Below are 15,197 nucleotides of genomic sequence, written 5' to 3' on the forward strand. Positions count from 1 at the left end.
CGGCCGCCCGGGGCCGGGGCCGGGCTGGCTCGGGCCCCCCTCGCCCCACTTGCCCAAGGACGGACCTGCCACAGCCCCCTGCCCGCCCCGCACCCCGGGGCAGCCCCAGCAGCTCCGACCGCTCCTTTCCAGAGGGCACCCAACGTTTTTCTGCAAAGACAAATAATTTGGCAGCCCCCCCTTCCATCCCCTCCCAGCCCGGTTTGCAGCGCAGAAGGGGTTTTGTCTCTTTTTGCGCCAGGAAAACTGAGATTTTGGTGGTGCCGAGGGGGCCCAGCACAGCCCACCCGCCGCGGGAGGGCTGGTGGGACGGGGACACGTCCGAAACATGGGACCCCGGGGTGCGGGGTGGCCAGCGGCGCTGGCAGCAGCAGTGGCTTGCGGGGACCCATCGCTGCTCACAATAAACACTCGTGTGAGGCTGCCTTCCCTGGCTGATTCATACGGCCTTTTACGGGCCGCCTGCGCAATACGCTGGTGCTTTCGTGTAAAAAAGAAAGATTAACGTAGATGAGACGCTCATCTGATGGCAAAGTCGCCCATGGGGAGCGCGAGGTCTAACCCAGATCTCCCAGCCGTCCTGCAGAGCCGGCGCATCCCGGGCACGGCAGGGTGCAGCGTGGGTGCCGAGGGACCCGCGCCCCGGGAAGGCTCGGAGCACCCAGCCGTGCCGTGGGGCAGGACCACGTGCGGCACCCCACGGTCCCTGGGCTACCATGCCGTGCAGAATGGGTGCCAATTGGCACGGGTGCTAATTGGCATGGCTGCCGGAGGGGCACGAGAGCCTGGCCCAGCCTGCAAGCACCGCTGGGGTGGTCATCAGCCAGCCCTGGGCTGCAAAGCCTCGCACTTGCTCCATCCACAGCTTTGCTCCCCTCTCTCCTCCGTGCTGGGGCCATTTCGGCTGGGATTTGATGCCCGAACCCCGCTGCCTTCCAGAGCCGGCTGCGGCATCCACCCCTATCCTGGGTCACTGCATCCAGTGCTCCTTGTTTTGCCTCTGCCTTTGCCCGTGAGTCCTTGGTCCCCGCCAGAAGCCTTGCCCCAGCCATGGCAGCTGCGGGAAGGTGCCGATCCAGCGGGAAGCCCAGGACGGTGCCGTGGGCAGCAGCAGGGGCAGGCAGAAATCCCCCAGCGCTGGGACACGCGCCTTCCCGCTCTTGTTTTGTCTTGCAGCCCCAGCGAGACGCTGCGTAGCCCTCCTGCATGAGGTAACGGGGCAGGGGAGCTGCAGGGGGGTGGCAGGGTTTGCTGGGGTGGCACCTGGGACCTCCTGTGACGTGCTGTCAGTCCACTCCATCGGCCTCATCCTGGACCTACTGGGATGCCAGCACAGGGCCCACCGACCTTGTCACGCAGCCTAAATCGGCTCCCAGAGGAGCTGGGCTGGGCAATTGGCTCCGGCGATACGGTGAAATCTGGAGGCAGAGAGGAGAAATCATTCGACGTGGGGCCATGACAAACTCTGCGGCTGAATCCGCTTCAGACAGCCTGGGTAACGATCCCCTCCGGGTTACAGCCAGGGCTGACGCCTGATGGATGGAGAGACAGCAGAGAGCTCCCAGCACCCCGGGAACACGCAGCACGAGGTGGCGATCCCAAAGTCAAGGTCATTTTTTCTTAACCCTGGCTAACGCGGGCTCCTTGCCTCCTCGGTTAGCGGCAGGATGGAAACGTAAGGCAGGTGGCCAAACCGAGCCCCGCCGGCGGTGTCAGCGTGGGAGAAGGGCTCCCCTTGCCCCTTCATCCCACTGCATCCCTCTGACGACATCTCCAGCTTCAGCTCGCTCTGCAGGGCCTCCCTCAGCTCCGCGCTCCCCATTGCGGCTCCGTGTCTCTTCCAAGCTTCGGCCAAGGAAACCAAACCTGCTCAGGGTCTTTGCAAGAGATCCGTGCTGTGAACCAGAGCCCGAGCCCATGGGCTGCTCCTCTGGGGCACGGACCAGGGCGCCCGTTTACTGACATTGCCGGAATGAAGGGGGCTGTTTCAATCAGGGGATGATGTGAGATCCTGCTCACCATGTCCAGGGGAAAAGCGGGACAACCGCAGCCTCCTGGGGCTTGCAGGGAAAGAAACACCTGCCCTGCCCACGGAGTTACAGGGTTTTAGGGATAGCTCTCAGCTACGCTCCTGGATTGACTCCATTCACGTGCCTACATCTACGCTTTCGCATGGCCAAAGATGCCAGGGGGGAAAAAAAATTGTGGCTGTATATGGCAGCGTCACGTGGCCGAGGAAAACACACTCATCTCAATCATAAAGAAGAGTTAATTACATCTCCCCGCTCTCCCTACGTTTTGAAGCAATTATAAACAGAATGAATCATTATGCGTCTGCTGATAATCGTTTTCATTCCGCATCCCCGCTGAATTGCAGGGTGCCGGAGCGCTCTGATGCCTGCAGCATCTCCAAACAAAATAAAGCAAATTTATCTCTTTTTGAGCATCGTGGCACCAGGGTGCCCAAAGCAGAGGGATTTTTGGGGAGAAATGATGGAAAACACCCGAGGAAACGGGGATGCCGCCCTGATGGGAAGCATGCAGCCATGCTTTCGAAGGGCGGGAGGGTCTCGCAAGCCGGGTGGGCTTTGATTTTTATTTTTCCTTTAGAGGAAAGCGTCGGTGCTTGGGGACAGCGAGAGGTGTAGTGTGTCCGCTCTGCGAGTGGCACGCTGCCCGCCAGCGTGCACGCCGCCGGCCCTTTGCAGGAGTGCATATGGTTCAGCAGGAGGAATTTGGTTGCTCCTCCTGTTTTGGGGCTTGCAACGTGCATGCACGCTGCACCCTCCTGGCACATTGCAGCAGGTAGTTTTGCTGCCCCGGAGCATGCAAGCATCCTGCAGGCTTTCAGCTGCCTGCTCCTGCCGGCAGTGGTACCCGCCTGCCTGCGCTCGCTCCCGCCTCAGGGTTGTTTTCCATCGCTGGTGGGCAGGAGGGCAGGCTGATGCTCAGCAGATGGTGGGGAAACACTCTCCGAGGGGGGATGGAGGCAACATCAAGGTCACTGCTGACATGATGAATAATGAGCTGCTCACGTCCCAGCCACGGCGATGAAAAATTAATGAATTTCTTCCCCTTCCATCCGCAGAAGCTCCGTCAGCTGCCATCTTTCCCCGCATCTCCGGTTCGTCGGATGTTTCCTTTGGATCCGAGGAATAAATGATGACAAGCTGTGAAAGCTGGGGAGGGGGGAATTGCTGCTGCTCACGGGGCTTCGGCCCTGCAGCGGGCAGGGAGCTGGAGCAGTGGGGTACAGGCAGCTTCGGCTCCTCGGCCAAACCGAGCCCCAGCTGGGATGGGCTACGGTGCCCGGAGAGGGGCTGCTCCCTCCCAGGCCGGGGTCCGCTTCGTTTTGGGGGTGGTTTTCACGTTAAAGCAACAGGAGGCTCCGAATGCGGAGCCGGGGAGGCAGGGGGTGAGGCTGGATAATGATACACCTCCTGATTAATGCCTCCCCTTGGCTGGCTTCATTATTGTGATTACGCTCTGGCTGTAGCATAGCAACAGCTAATTGTTGGTTGGATGCAAAGCGCATAATTCCCTGTATTAAAATTTTATTAAGATATAATTGCATTCATCTTGCAGCAGTGGATGCTTCAAAGATGCCGAGAAGAGGCAGCAGCGCTTGGTGGGGCTCTGCTGTCTTTACCCCGAGCGGCCGCTCCGGCTGGCGGGGTTTGGAGGGATGGCTGAGCCTCGGGACCTCGGGGCTGGGTGTCGGGACGTCGGGGGTCCGCAGCGCCGGGTTTCAGGTTGGAGACCGGGCTGCGGCGCCTCTTGCACAGAATATCGCGCGCAGAACGTTCCCTGACAAACCCTCGATCGATACGTTTTCATCCGTTGACAAATGAAAAGGAGGATTCGGGAGGTGATGAAGTGCCGCCGTGTATCAGCGCCGCTGGAGGGCTGCGAGGGGCAGCTGCCGTCCGCACGGGAACGTTTTTGCAACCTGCTGTTAAGAAGAAACTAAAATAGGAGCTTCCAGCTGCCGAAAGCCCTTTGCTCCCCCGGCACCGCGTCCCTGCCCCTCCGAAATCCAGACAGAGAGGGAAACCTTAAAGAAACCGTATTTATTAACAGTATGATCACACTTGGCATATTCTATCACTAAGTGGTCCTGGTACATAGATATTATTCACTTAAGTAATCAATCACTGCCAACAAATTACAGGATACAGGGAATGAAATTAGCAAAATGAACTATGGATGTAAAATTCATTTGAAATTCAATTTAGCAGCAACATTAGCTTTCAATTAGTCTGCCCAACTGTTTGAGCATCATTTTGTCTATCAGATTTTTAAATAAATGTAATTAACCTTTGCTGTTAAATTGTTGTTGATTTCATTGATATAATTATTATGCGACTCCTAATATTTTGCTTGGATGATATCTCATTAGCTGGTAGCTTCTCATTAGGGAAACGAAGGACCGGTGGTGATTTCTGGGTCTTCTTGTCCCCTCTGCCTGGCGGGGCAGGGAGAGCCGGGAGTTTGGGTGGGAAATTTTGTACAGGGAGGGGACAGGACCTGCCCCCGCTGTCCCCAGCACAACCGGTCCCAAACTGGTGGAGCTGGGGACTGAGGAGCAGGGGGTGCCAGGGACGAGGGCAGGGCCACGAGCGTAAGGAGGATGGGGACCTGCAAATTAAGGTGCTGGACCCCTGAAGGCTGCTTCAATGCACCGCGTAGCCACAGTGGTACATTGGGAATTAAATGGAGTTCTTATTTGCAGGCAGTAAAAGCTGTTTTGAGAGCGGGTGCTTCCCTGCAGAGCGGAGGGACGGGGACTGTCCCGTGGCAGCAGGGAGCGAGAGGCTCTGCCGCAGCCATCAGTGGCCGCGCTCCCCCCCGCTGCCCTCCCACCCGAGAGGGGAGACGGAGGAGTTAATGAAAGAGCAGTAACTCCTTACAGCCCCGCTGAGAGCTGGGGTCTGGGCGCGGGCAGCAGCTGAGCGGGGCCGGGCTGCTCCCCAGGCCGCGGGCAGCCTCCCGTTCACAGCCAACAGCCCCAATAGTTGCTTTCCCCCCCGAAAGAGAAATATCGCTGACAGTCGCTTGATTCCCGCCAGTTATTTTTAACAGATACAGCTTTCCCCCTTCAGCCACGTGGAGTTTTGCGAGGTTATAAACCAAGCTAATATCTGATAGCTAGGACTAATGCTGCCCCTGTTGCAGCCGATGGAAATGTTGCCATTGACGTCAGCGGGAGCAGGACTGATCTCCGTGCGTGGACTATTTGTTCCTGAGGTTTTAAGAATCCATTTCCTCCTTCCATTGCCAGAGACAGATAGCAGCAGTGGAGGCAGAGGAGTCATCTAATAACCACATATTAATACAGGAATCATCAGCTTAGAGCCCAGTGCAGGAGGAGGCTGAAAGGAGAAAAACTGAGCTTGGTATCGGGCTGGCGGAAAGAAAGGATTTCGCAGACAGGGCACAGCAGCTAATCTGCAACAAGATAATAATTGCAATGTAAATTTTTTTATGCTGGCATGCAAACCGCATCTTTTCAGCTCTATTTAAATGCATTACGGTTGACGGGGCCTCTGCTGAAATCCTTTATCCCCTGCTGGCACAAGAGCACCTGCGCTATTTCTTTACTTTGAGGACACTATTTGCTTGTGGACAGACTCCGAACAGCACTTGGACAAGCCAGGACAGCCGACGTGCCGGCACGCCGGCGCGGGGCAGGCAGAAAGGGGCCTTGAAGTTTTACCCGGACACCTTATTTTTACTATCGCAGTTTAATGAAGGAAACAGTCCATTTATTTTTTTTTCATTTAACGATACCTCCTGTACAGCACTTCAAGAACTTCTTACGTGAAAGCAGAAACCTGTCTTCTGCTCGACCAATTACATCCGCCAAAGTATGGAAAAGCTTTGGTGGGGTTTTGAACTCATTTGCAATGGAAATTTCCCGGCGCGGCTGGCTCCGGTCGCACGCTCCCTCTGTGCACAAAGAGGAACAGCGGAAGGCAATAACCTTTCATTATCTTAAAATCTCTTTGCGTTTTACCCTATGATTTTGTTTTCACGGTGTGTGACAAATAAGACTAACGAATAACTTAGACAAAGGAGCGGGGTGTGTACGTGTGTTTATTGCCATGGAAACAATCTTTGGGCCAAGCTAAAAGAATAATTAAGACTATTCCTGCTTTGCAAAGCCACCAGAATCCCAGCGTCCGAGAGGTCCCTGCAGCACACGACCTTCACCAGCTCATGCAACATAACCAAAGGTCGGCATCCAGTTCTGCACTTTTTATACACATTCTTGCTCAATTAAGTGCACGCCAGTGTGTGACACCCCCCCCCTTCCACTGCCAGACCTCGCACACCGCGTGCCGGGGCTCTCTTGCATTCACACTGGAGAAGATGAGACCGAAGGACCGAAGGACCGTGCTTTGCAGCCGCAGGGCGAAGCGGTGAAGGTGGCGTGGCAATGCCGAGTCCCCGCCTCTAGTAAATACCTTCCCGGGTCTGCTGATGAGTAATGAAGATAATGCTGTAATTAAGGCAGTGGCTGAGCGTCTTCTTACTCGGTTAATTTAAAATCAGTGGAAGGTCAATCCACCATTTCCAGCTGGAGCTCCCTGAACCTGGATTTTAGCATGGGGAGTCTGTAGTGGTATAAAAGACTTGGAGACAGGTGGGCTTGGATCACAGAATCGTTTAGGTTGAAAAAGACCCTTAAGATCATCGAGTCCAACCGCTAACCCAGCGCTGCCAAGGTCACCACTAAACCATGTCCCCAAGCACCACATCTCCCCGGCTTTTAAATCCCTCCAGGGATGGGGACTCAGCCCTGCCCTGGGCAGCCTGGGCCGGGGCCTGACAGCCCTTTCGGGGACAAAGTTTTCCCTAATACCCAACCCAAACCTGCCCTGGCGCAGCTTGACGCCGTTTGCGCTTGTCCTGTCGCTTGTTAAAGGGCCCCGTGCTCAGCCCACGCGTCCGAGAGCACCGTGCTGCTCCCGGAGCAGCTTCACCTCCCCGCTCCCAGATCTGGCCCATGGCACCAGCACCGGGCAACGGCTTTTTTGGAGCTGGTGGTTGAGCTTTAGGGAAAATCAGCCCACGGGGCTGTGGGGGTGCAGGGGAAGGGGAGCAGGGCAGCAAACCCCTGCCCCGAGGGCAGGAGCAGAGCGGGCAAGGCTGCGAAATGCAAAGGAGGGGTTTGCAAGGAGCAGCGTGCGAGGCTGTGCACGTGCAGAGGCAGCGTGCGAGGCTCTGCAGACCCACCCGGGCAGGATCCAGCCTTTGGACAGCCAAGCGCTGCTTGCAACCAGCAAACCAGCTTTACAGAAGCTGCTGGCAAAAGCTAAAAGCGGCTGAAGGGAAACTGGGTGTCTGTCGCCTGCGCAGGGACGAGGAGTTTTATTCCTGGCGGGAGTCTGGGTAAGTTACGACTTCGAGAGAGAACCAGACAAAAAAAAGCACGATAAAATTTGTAAAAGGTGATGCTTGCAGTTGTTCGGGAAACCATGGTGCAGCTGCAACCCCAGCGCTTACCAGGTGTTGCTGAGATCCTGCACCCTGCAGGCCGCGGGGCCGGGCCGGGGGAGAGGCCTCCGGGCCGCGGCCCAGCCCCGGGCACAGCTGCCGGCTCCGCAGCGGCACAATGAAAGCCCGGCCGCAGAAAAACATTTCCCTGCAGGCTTGCTAAGCACCTGGCCGGTTATTTTAACTAAAAGACCCCCTCAGCGGTTATTTTAATTAAAAAAACCCAGTCAAAGCGGCGGGCGCCACCGCCGCGATCGCGCCCCGGCCGCGGCGCTGCCCCACGGCCCCGCCCCGCGCCCCCGCCACGTGCGCGCTGCCAAGGGGCGTGGCGCGGCGCAGCCAATAGGCGGCTCCCTCCCGCCCGGTAGGCCCGCCTCCCCGAGCCCCGCGCACCCCATTGGTCGGCGGCAGGCCCCGCCCCCGCCCGCCGTTCTCGCGGGAAGTGGGGGGGCGGTGCCGGGCCGCCCGCTCCCCCCTCCCCTCCCCTTCCCTCCCCTCCCCTCCCCGCTCCCCCCGCCCCCGCCGCTGGGATTCCGCCGTGGCCGCCGAGCGCTGCCGCTCCCCGGGAGGCCCCGCCGCCCGCCCCGCCCCGCCCGCCACCCATGTTGGCGGCACCGCGCAGGTAGGGGCGTGCTGGTGGCTAGAGCGGGATGGGGCCGGGGCTGAGGGGGAAGGGAGTGTGGGGCGGCATGGGGGCGGAGTACGGGAGCGGCGGGAGCTGGTGTCCCCGGTGCAGCGGTGTCCCCGGTGCAGCGGCCCCTCCCGCCCGCCGCTCCCCGCCCCCCGCCCCGCCGGCGCCGCTATCACGGCGCGCCGCGCGCCCGGCGCCGCGCGCTCCCATTGGCCAGAGCCCTCGGCGCGCCCCGCCCCTCGCGCTCCCATTGGCGGCGCGGCGGGAAGGCGGGGCGCGGCGCGGCCCCTCCGTGCGCCCCCGCCTCCCCGGCGCTGGGGTTCCGCCGCCAGCGAGGCCCGCGCCCCCGCAGGTAGGAACCGGCCCGGTCGCCCGCCGCTCGCTGCCCCCGGCCGCGCCGCCCCCGCCCCGCGGGGGGCCCAGCGCCCCTCCGCGCCCCCCCGGGAGGCCTCTCTCAGCCCCTCCGGGGGAGCCACGGCCCCGCGCCCCCTCCTCAGCCCCAGGCGGGCCCCTCTTCCCTCAGCGGGTGGCCGGTAAGGGCGGCCTCGGGGCTGTGGGAACGGCGGGTTGGGTCATCCAGCGGTCCGGGGCTGTGGGGGTGGGCTGGGGAGGGAGCCGGGGCCAGGCGGCCTCACCCCGCGCCGCCGTGGGTTCCCCGGGCGTGCTCAGCCCAAGTTGGGAGGCTTGGGATGGCTCTGGGAGCCCGCTGAGGAGAAGGCAGGAACAGGGGCCCTGGTCCGCGGGGGTACGCAGAAGGGCCCCTCCGCTTTCCACCCGCTGCGAGTCCTGCCTGGAAAACCTCCAACTCAAGGTGAACCAAACTCTAGAAGGAGTAATTGCGCTAATTGAGGCCTCGCCGTGAGGTAAAACCCGGTGTGTTTCCTCGAGGGGAGGCGAAGCCGCCTCCTTCGCCGCAGCAGCGGAGCGGGGCTGTTGCCCGGTGAGGTGCCAGGGGGTTTGTGTACCATACCCGGGGAGGCCCCGGGAATAACAAGGACTCGTGTTTAACCGCACCGTGCAACCAGCTTCTGCTAGGCGAGAGGGGGGCGAGTGTTTTCGGAGGTTGGCACCTGGTACAGAATGAGAGACGCTGCCCGAGCGGCTTGGCTGAGTATTGACCTGGGGACGATGCTGAGGTGGGTTGTTCCTGCTCAGGTGTGGTGCTCCTCTGCCCCGTCAAGGCGTTTGGCATGCATTTGTGTCCGTACCCAAGACGTCGGGGTATAACAAAACCAACATGAAGGCACTCGCAGTAAGGCTGAGATGCTTAGTCAGCGCTCCGTAAAGCTAAGCTCAACTCAGAATGCTTTCTTATTCTTTAGTTTTTCACTGGGAGCTTAAGGTGCGTCAGATTTGTCAAACTGAGCTCTGAGACGGCTTCCGTACCAGCAAACAGCAGGTTTCCTGGTGTTTCTGGGATCAGCGAAGTAACAGCCACCTGTAAACCTATTTACGTGAAGGATCACTACGTGCTCTAAGCGAGCGCTGTAGCAGGCGTAACAAGATGAAGTTATCTTTGTTAGGAAGGCTGCAGCTAAGTGGTTTTTGTGCTGGAGGTATGTTGGTACGGGAACTGTCGCCCTCCTTAATGGGACTTAATTCAAAGAGACGTGACCTATATGTTCTCCTCATTTTGCCTTCTGGAATTCACACCCACTTGAGCAGTGTGAAGAGGAGAAAACCTCATCAACATGCTCTCTGGGAAGGGGAAAATTAAAGTACTACTTATGGTTTTTGTGAGAGCTGGAATGAGTGCAGGTGAGTACTCGGGTAATGAGGACCATACGTTCCAGGATCATACGTACTGTGTCTTCTTTTGAATACAGCGTGCTGATCAGCTGCTGCACACCTTGCACAAGAGATTGTGGAAGATCTCTTGTAACGAAAGAGATTTTGGGCACTTCATGTTAAGGCAAAGTCATGAGAACACAAATAAGATGTGCTTACGCCATAGCTGCAGATAGGTTTGAGCGTCCGTGGGCTGTTCTGCTCCTGCCCATTTTGAGAATCGTATGAAGGATGCATGATAGGAGTATTATGATGCAAAGCTTCAGCTAATATATTGTGCCTTAAAGCAAAATTTTAACGTTGCAAAGGCAAATACCTCACAGCTTCCCAGCTAGTGGAAGAGGATCAGCGTACACACAGGAGCGTGATCTTCCAGTTCTTCCACACGATGCTTGTTGGCTTCAGGGAAATGCGGCACCTCAGACACAAAAAGTGCGGGGTTTTGGGGTGGTGTTTTTTTTTCCTTACTATTAGGAACTTGAGCCTTTTGGCTTGTTCCATTAGACGCAGGAGTTGACAGTAGTTAATAGTTCTCCTAGTTACAGCTGGCCAAGCAAGGAAGGTTTTTAAGGACGTTACGTGCTTCTAAACTTGGCCATTTGTAACAAGCGTTAACAATATTTAATGTATCTGTAGAGGCATCTTGCCCTGCTGAGATGTTCTTTGGCATAGTTGTGAAATCCGGGTGAAATACTGCACTCTGTTTATTTAAAGGCATTGTTTTCACTTCAGTGAACCGCTAACTCTTCTGATACAGTTGGTGATCGATAAATATAATTGAGGTCAAAGGCATCTCGATTATCCAGGTACTCTTTGTACCTTTTGAAAAAAGCGAATCCCTTCGTACCAAGATGAGGCATAACTTCCACGACTATTTTGTCTGCCCGGCTTCCAGGCTTTTGACATTGTGCTCTAAGAAGGTAGGAAGGCTTGCTTTAATAAGGCGATACTGGCATGTGTCCCTTCAGGTGGTGCCTCGGGAAGTCCTTTAAGTTTTCAGCAGGTAATAATGTCACTGCCTACATTTGGGATAGTAGCAGTTTCTTCTTTTTTAATAATCAATAAAAGTATCCTAAAGCACCGCCTGGACAAAGCTGCCCCTTTTGTATCACTCAGCGTGTTACACGGCTAAAAATTAGTAGGGACCTGAAATGATTAGTATCTGGCTGGTGGCCCAGAAAGAGGGAAAGCTGGGTCTGGCAGCATTTGACAGTAATTTTCTGTAAGACAAGTGTCCTTAGCTCTTTCATTGTCCAATTGATTCTTTAACAATAGTGCTCCCATTTGTAATGCTGACTCTATAGTGCTACTCCAGCAGGAAAAACAAGAGGTGCGCTGGTCGATGGGTAGCGCGCATGCTGCAGTAAACGAGGTCTTGGGTGACTGCTTCAGAGAACTAGGTAAAATGTGTAAAGAAAAAAACAAACCATAACCCCCCCCCTGAAAGCCCCCCAAAATAGTATTTGGCAGGAGTGGCACTGGTGGCCCACAGTACCATTGTAACACGAGCAGGTGATAACCAAAACTGCTGGTTTATGGTCTTTCTGCCTAATGGTCTTTGGTGGTTTTCTTCTTTCTTTCTGTTCAGGATCTCTACTCCTTTGGTAAGAAAAGGGAAATAAGAAGTTGGATTTCACTGAGGTTTCATTTAAAGTAGCTGTCTTTCTCTGAACATTTAATTGAGCCCTAAGATTAAAAGGCATCTACTTGCAGTGCTCCTTAAACTGGATACTTTAGAACTTGGGTATGGTTTTAATGAACCAGCTTTCATGTTTGAGCCGCAGTCAAAACTTTAAGGTCTAATTTCTGCTGGTTTTCAAAGCAAGTTGACTCATCAGTTTAGCCTTGTGCTGCAGACCTAAAATGTCGGAAGATGTTCCCCTTTTTACAATATTGCCATTTTGTGATATTCCTTTTATTCCCTAATGCTAAAATTCTGATGCTCCTAAATAAAATTTGGGGAATAAACGCTCGTAGTTGGGGACTATTTGCTCACGCGAGTAAGCCTTGTGCAACTTCAGCTTTTCTGTAGTTAGGCTGGATTTTCACTTAGCATTTCTAAAACAAAATGTAAATTTGCTTTCCTATCAGCACTCGCTATTTTTTTGACTCCCCCCTGTGCTCCGCAGTTGCAGCTTTTCCTTCTGTTTTTTCACCTTCTCTCCTCTTGGCATCCTTTTTGCTTCCCGCTCCTTCTCGGTGTCTTGTCGGCGCTGGAACGTGGCACGTCCTCTGTGCGCGATGAGCGGGCTGCTGGCTTTGTAATCCCTCCTCGCCGCCGACCTTTGTGCCGTACTTGCCGACAGAGCCACAGGTGAGCCTTGGCGCTTGCTTTTAATCTGGGTGAAGCGGCGCGCAAACCTGCGGCCGGATAGAAAGACTTTGTCATGATCTAGCTAATATTTAACCAAGTTTACTTGAAAACGGCGCATAGCTTCTGAGCTGTGTTTTAAATGTTAATATTGAATTTGAAATATTGGAGGTGACAGATAAAATGCATGGTAATGAGATCCTTCTAAAGAAAGCTCACTGCTAATTCCAAAGGAAATGAGCTTTTAATTAGTGTCTTATCTCAAGTATGCCACCTTTTCTTTTTTCCTCATTTATATTGCTTGTTTTATTAGTGTTAAAGATCAGCTGGTGTCCCCTGATATGGGAACCAGTTGGCTGCTGTCACTTTATAAAATCTGATTTACAGACTCTTGATTATATGTAGCTTGTTGATCACAAAATAAATTGGTTTGGCCATGTTTTCAGGAGTTAGAATTTATTGTTGTCTAAAGTCTCACTTCTGGAAATTAAGATGTTCAGGGAATACCCATGTTCCTGCCCGTGCAATATCTACCGTATAGATAGAGACTTTGGAGCATTGAATCTCGGCTCTTTCAGGAATGATGTATTCCCTGTTTCATTATAATAAAAACCTTAACACAGAATTTTCTGAAGCAACCGTAAATGCTAAGTAGTAAGGTTAGCCACTCAAAAAAAGACCCTTTAGCTTGAGCTGTAAAATGTATCTCCTGCTGACCTTGGTAAGGCTGACAACAATAAGGTTTCTGTTTGATTAAGGTTCTTTTCAAATGGGCTTTCGCAGCAATATAAGTTTAAGAATATGTAAAACAGCAGGTAAGGTTTTTAAAGTTCAGCAAGCGTGCATGTCGTTTGGATCCAGATTGAGAGACGTGCGTAGATGATTTGGATTAAGGAGCAAAGTCTGCCTAACAAAGCTCGCTTGAGCCAAGTGTTTCCATGTCCAGCATTTCTGCCCTGGATGTTCCCCGGAGGAGGCACTGGGGAGGTACCACGGTTCAGCACGTGCGCCGCAAATGGCAGCGGTGGGGGTGACCCGCATTTGCTGGGTTTTCGGGCTAATGCATAGACCCGTGAAAAAGCAAGCTAAGAACAGAGCTGGAGCGAGCGAGCATAAAATGAGCTTGGCTTGGTGGTAGAGCGCTTGATCCTCTCGTAGGTGGTGTGAACCAAGAAGGTTAATGCCTGGTTTAGCTTCTAAAGTGGCTTCATTCAAGCTCGGTGTTTTCTGTCCTGCTTCTTGCCATGAAAAACAAAGTCTGTTCCAGAGCATTCGAGCTTTTTCTGTGTCCCTTGTAGGGTGCCTGTGAGTTTAGTTTAAGCTGTGTGTTTCAGTGAGAAGACTTCTGAAGAGGCAAGTTTGATAGGAGCGTCCCCGAGCTGGTCTAGCACGGGAAATGGGGCTGTTGGTGCGTTTCTCTTCCTCTTTTTAATTGCATTAAGGTATGCAGGAAATTCCAGAAAGTTTTGAAACAAAAGGGGTTTATCAGGAGCTCCTAGAGCCGGTGAGGCTGTGGGGCTTCCCTCGGAGCTGAAAATTCAGGATCTTTATTTGCACTTCTCGATCTTGCAGATACCAAAGGTTGATCTCACCTTCGGTAAGCGTGCCTGGTGTGCGAAAAGGCAGCCTTGTTCCTCTTAAACTTTGCTTTCCATGCTGAACGTGAAACGATTTCCTCGTTTCTTCCTGGCTGCGGTTTTCCTGAAGAAGTGTTTTTGCTGTTTTCCTTCTCTTAAAGAAAAAAGGAAATCTAAATATGAACAGAATGAGCTTTCTTTTTACCAGTTGTTGTATTCATTAAATATTTGAATTCCCATAGAAATCTTCTCAAAGAGTACCAAAAGATACCAATTAATTCCTGCAAACAATGCTTGAAGAAGTAAAAAAATTGCTTTTATCGGTCAGTCGAAATGGGCGAACGTCAGCCACGCTTCCTACCCTGCTGCGCTAGCAGCCCCTTAGCTTGGCTGCCGGCGTTCGGTGCCGTCCAGGCTGCAGAGGTAACTGGGGCAAGAAAATCACCCTTAAAAATCATGCCCTACAAGTGCAGTTCTTGGTGCTTATGGTGGGATATGTGCCCACAAAGCACCTGGAGCTTTCAGATCGGCAGGCTTCCTAACCCGGGTGGTTGGTATTTCCATTTCATTTTTGAATGCTTGTGGTATTTGCCACATTTATAGATAGAGCGGAGTTGTTTAAATGGACCTGAAGGTTATCCAGTCAGGTAACCTTCACACTATATGTGATTTTACTTTTTTTTTTTTTTTTTGATTTATATTTTCCCTGAAAAGCTGTTGGATTGCCTTGTGTAGTCTGATGTTCTACAAGGTGGCTAGATACTGTTTTGACTGAATAAGAAATAATGCCTGGCTGCTGGCTTGATTTTCTTTCTAATGATTTGTTTTAAGCAGCATTTGAACAGATCTAAGGATGAATTGTTAAATTGCCTATTGAGCTGACTATTTAAGAGCATGGTTTGCATTTGCAACCAGTTCTCATAAGCGAGCAAAGCGTCGTCAGGGAGCTGGCCTGGACGTGTTTCATTGCTGAGTGTCTCAAGACTTTAGAGAGAGAGAAGATGTCATACATCCGCAGAAGCCTCTGTCAAATCAATGTACTCTTCTGAAAATAGGATTCTGGCTTGTGGTTTGAAGTGGATGGCCCTTTGAAAATACCTTCTTTTTTTTTTTTTTTTTTTTTTTTTTTTTTTTTGTGTCCATGCCAGTTTGATTTATGCTTCTGCTTTTTTTCTTGAGCATATCTTGTTAAAAATGTCAACTTTGATTTTCGGGAAGTTGAGCTATGACTTTGAGATGTATTTATTCATCAAACTCCCCTGTTAAAAAGGTACCTGAATATGAAGGCTGCTGGTTATGTTGTCTTAGCCGATTTTGTTAAGTTCTTTAAAAAAAAAATAAAAAATTGTGTTAACTGTGCTGTGTATCTCAAGCTGAAGGACTAATCGGC

The 15,197-nt window shown here is 53.2% G+C and overlaps 1 protein-coding gene across 7 annotated transcripts in view; it reads left to right on the forward strand.

Annotated features, from left to right (window-relative positions):
• Nucleotides 1-8,080: 8,080 nt before the first annotated feature.
• Nucleotides 8,081-15,197, forward strand: part of GLCE (glucuronic acid epimerase) — a 67,259-nt gene continuing 60,142 nt past the window's right edge. For 2 of the 7 annotated variants that reach the window (XM_087743560.1, XM_087743556.1), the window contains exon 1: nucleotides 8,426-8,483. The gene's annotated coding sequence lies outside the window, so the exon portion shown is untranslated. Of the gene's footprint in view, nucleotides 8,123-8,425; nucleotides 8,484-8,545; nucleotides 8,665-15,197 lie in introns of those variants that run through there. The other 5 variants (XM_087743548.1, XM_087743562.1, XM_087743550.1 and 2 more) reach the window with 4 other exon arrangements.

Source organism: Nipponia nippon, unplaced genomic scaffold (assembly GCF_047370975.1).
Source record: "Nipponia nippon isolate SJK-2023a ecotype South Korea unplaced genomic scaffold, ASM4737097v1 scaffold_9, whole genome shotgun sequence".
Taxonomy (NCBI): Eukaryota; Metazoa; Chordata; class Aves; order Pelecaniformes; family Threskiornithidae; genus Nipponia; species Nipponia nippon.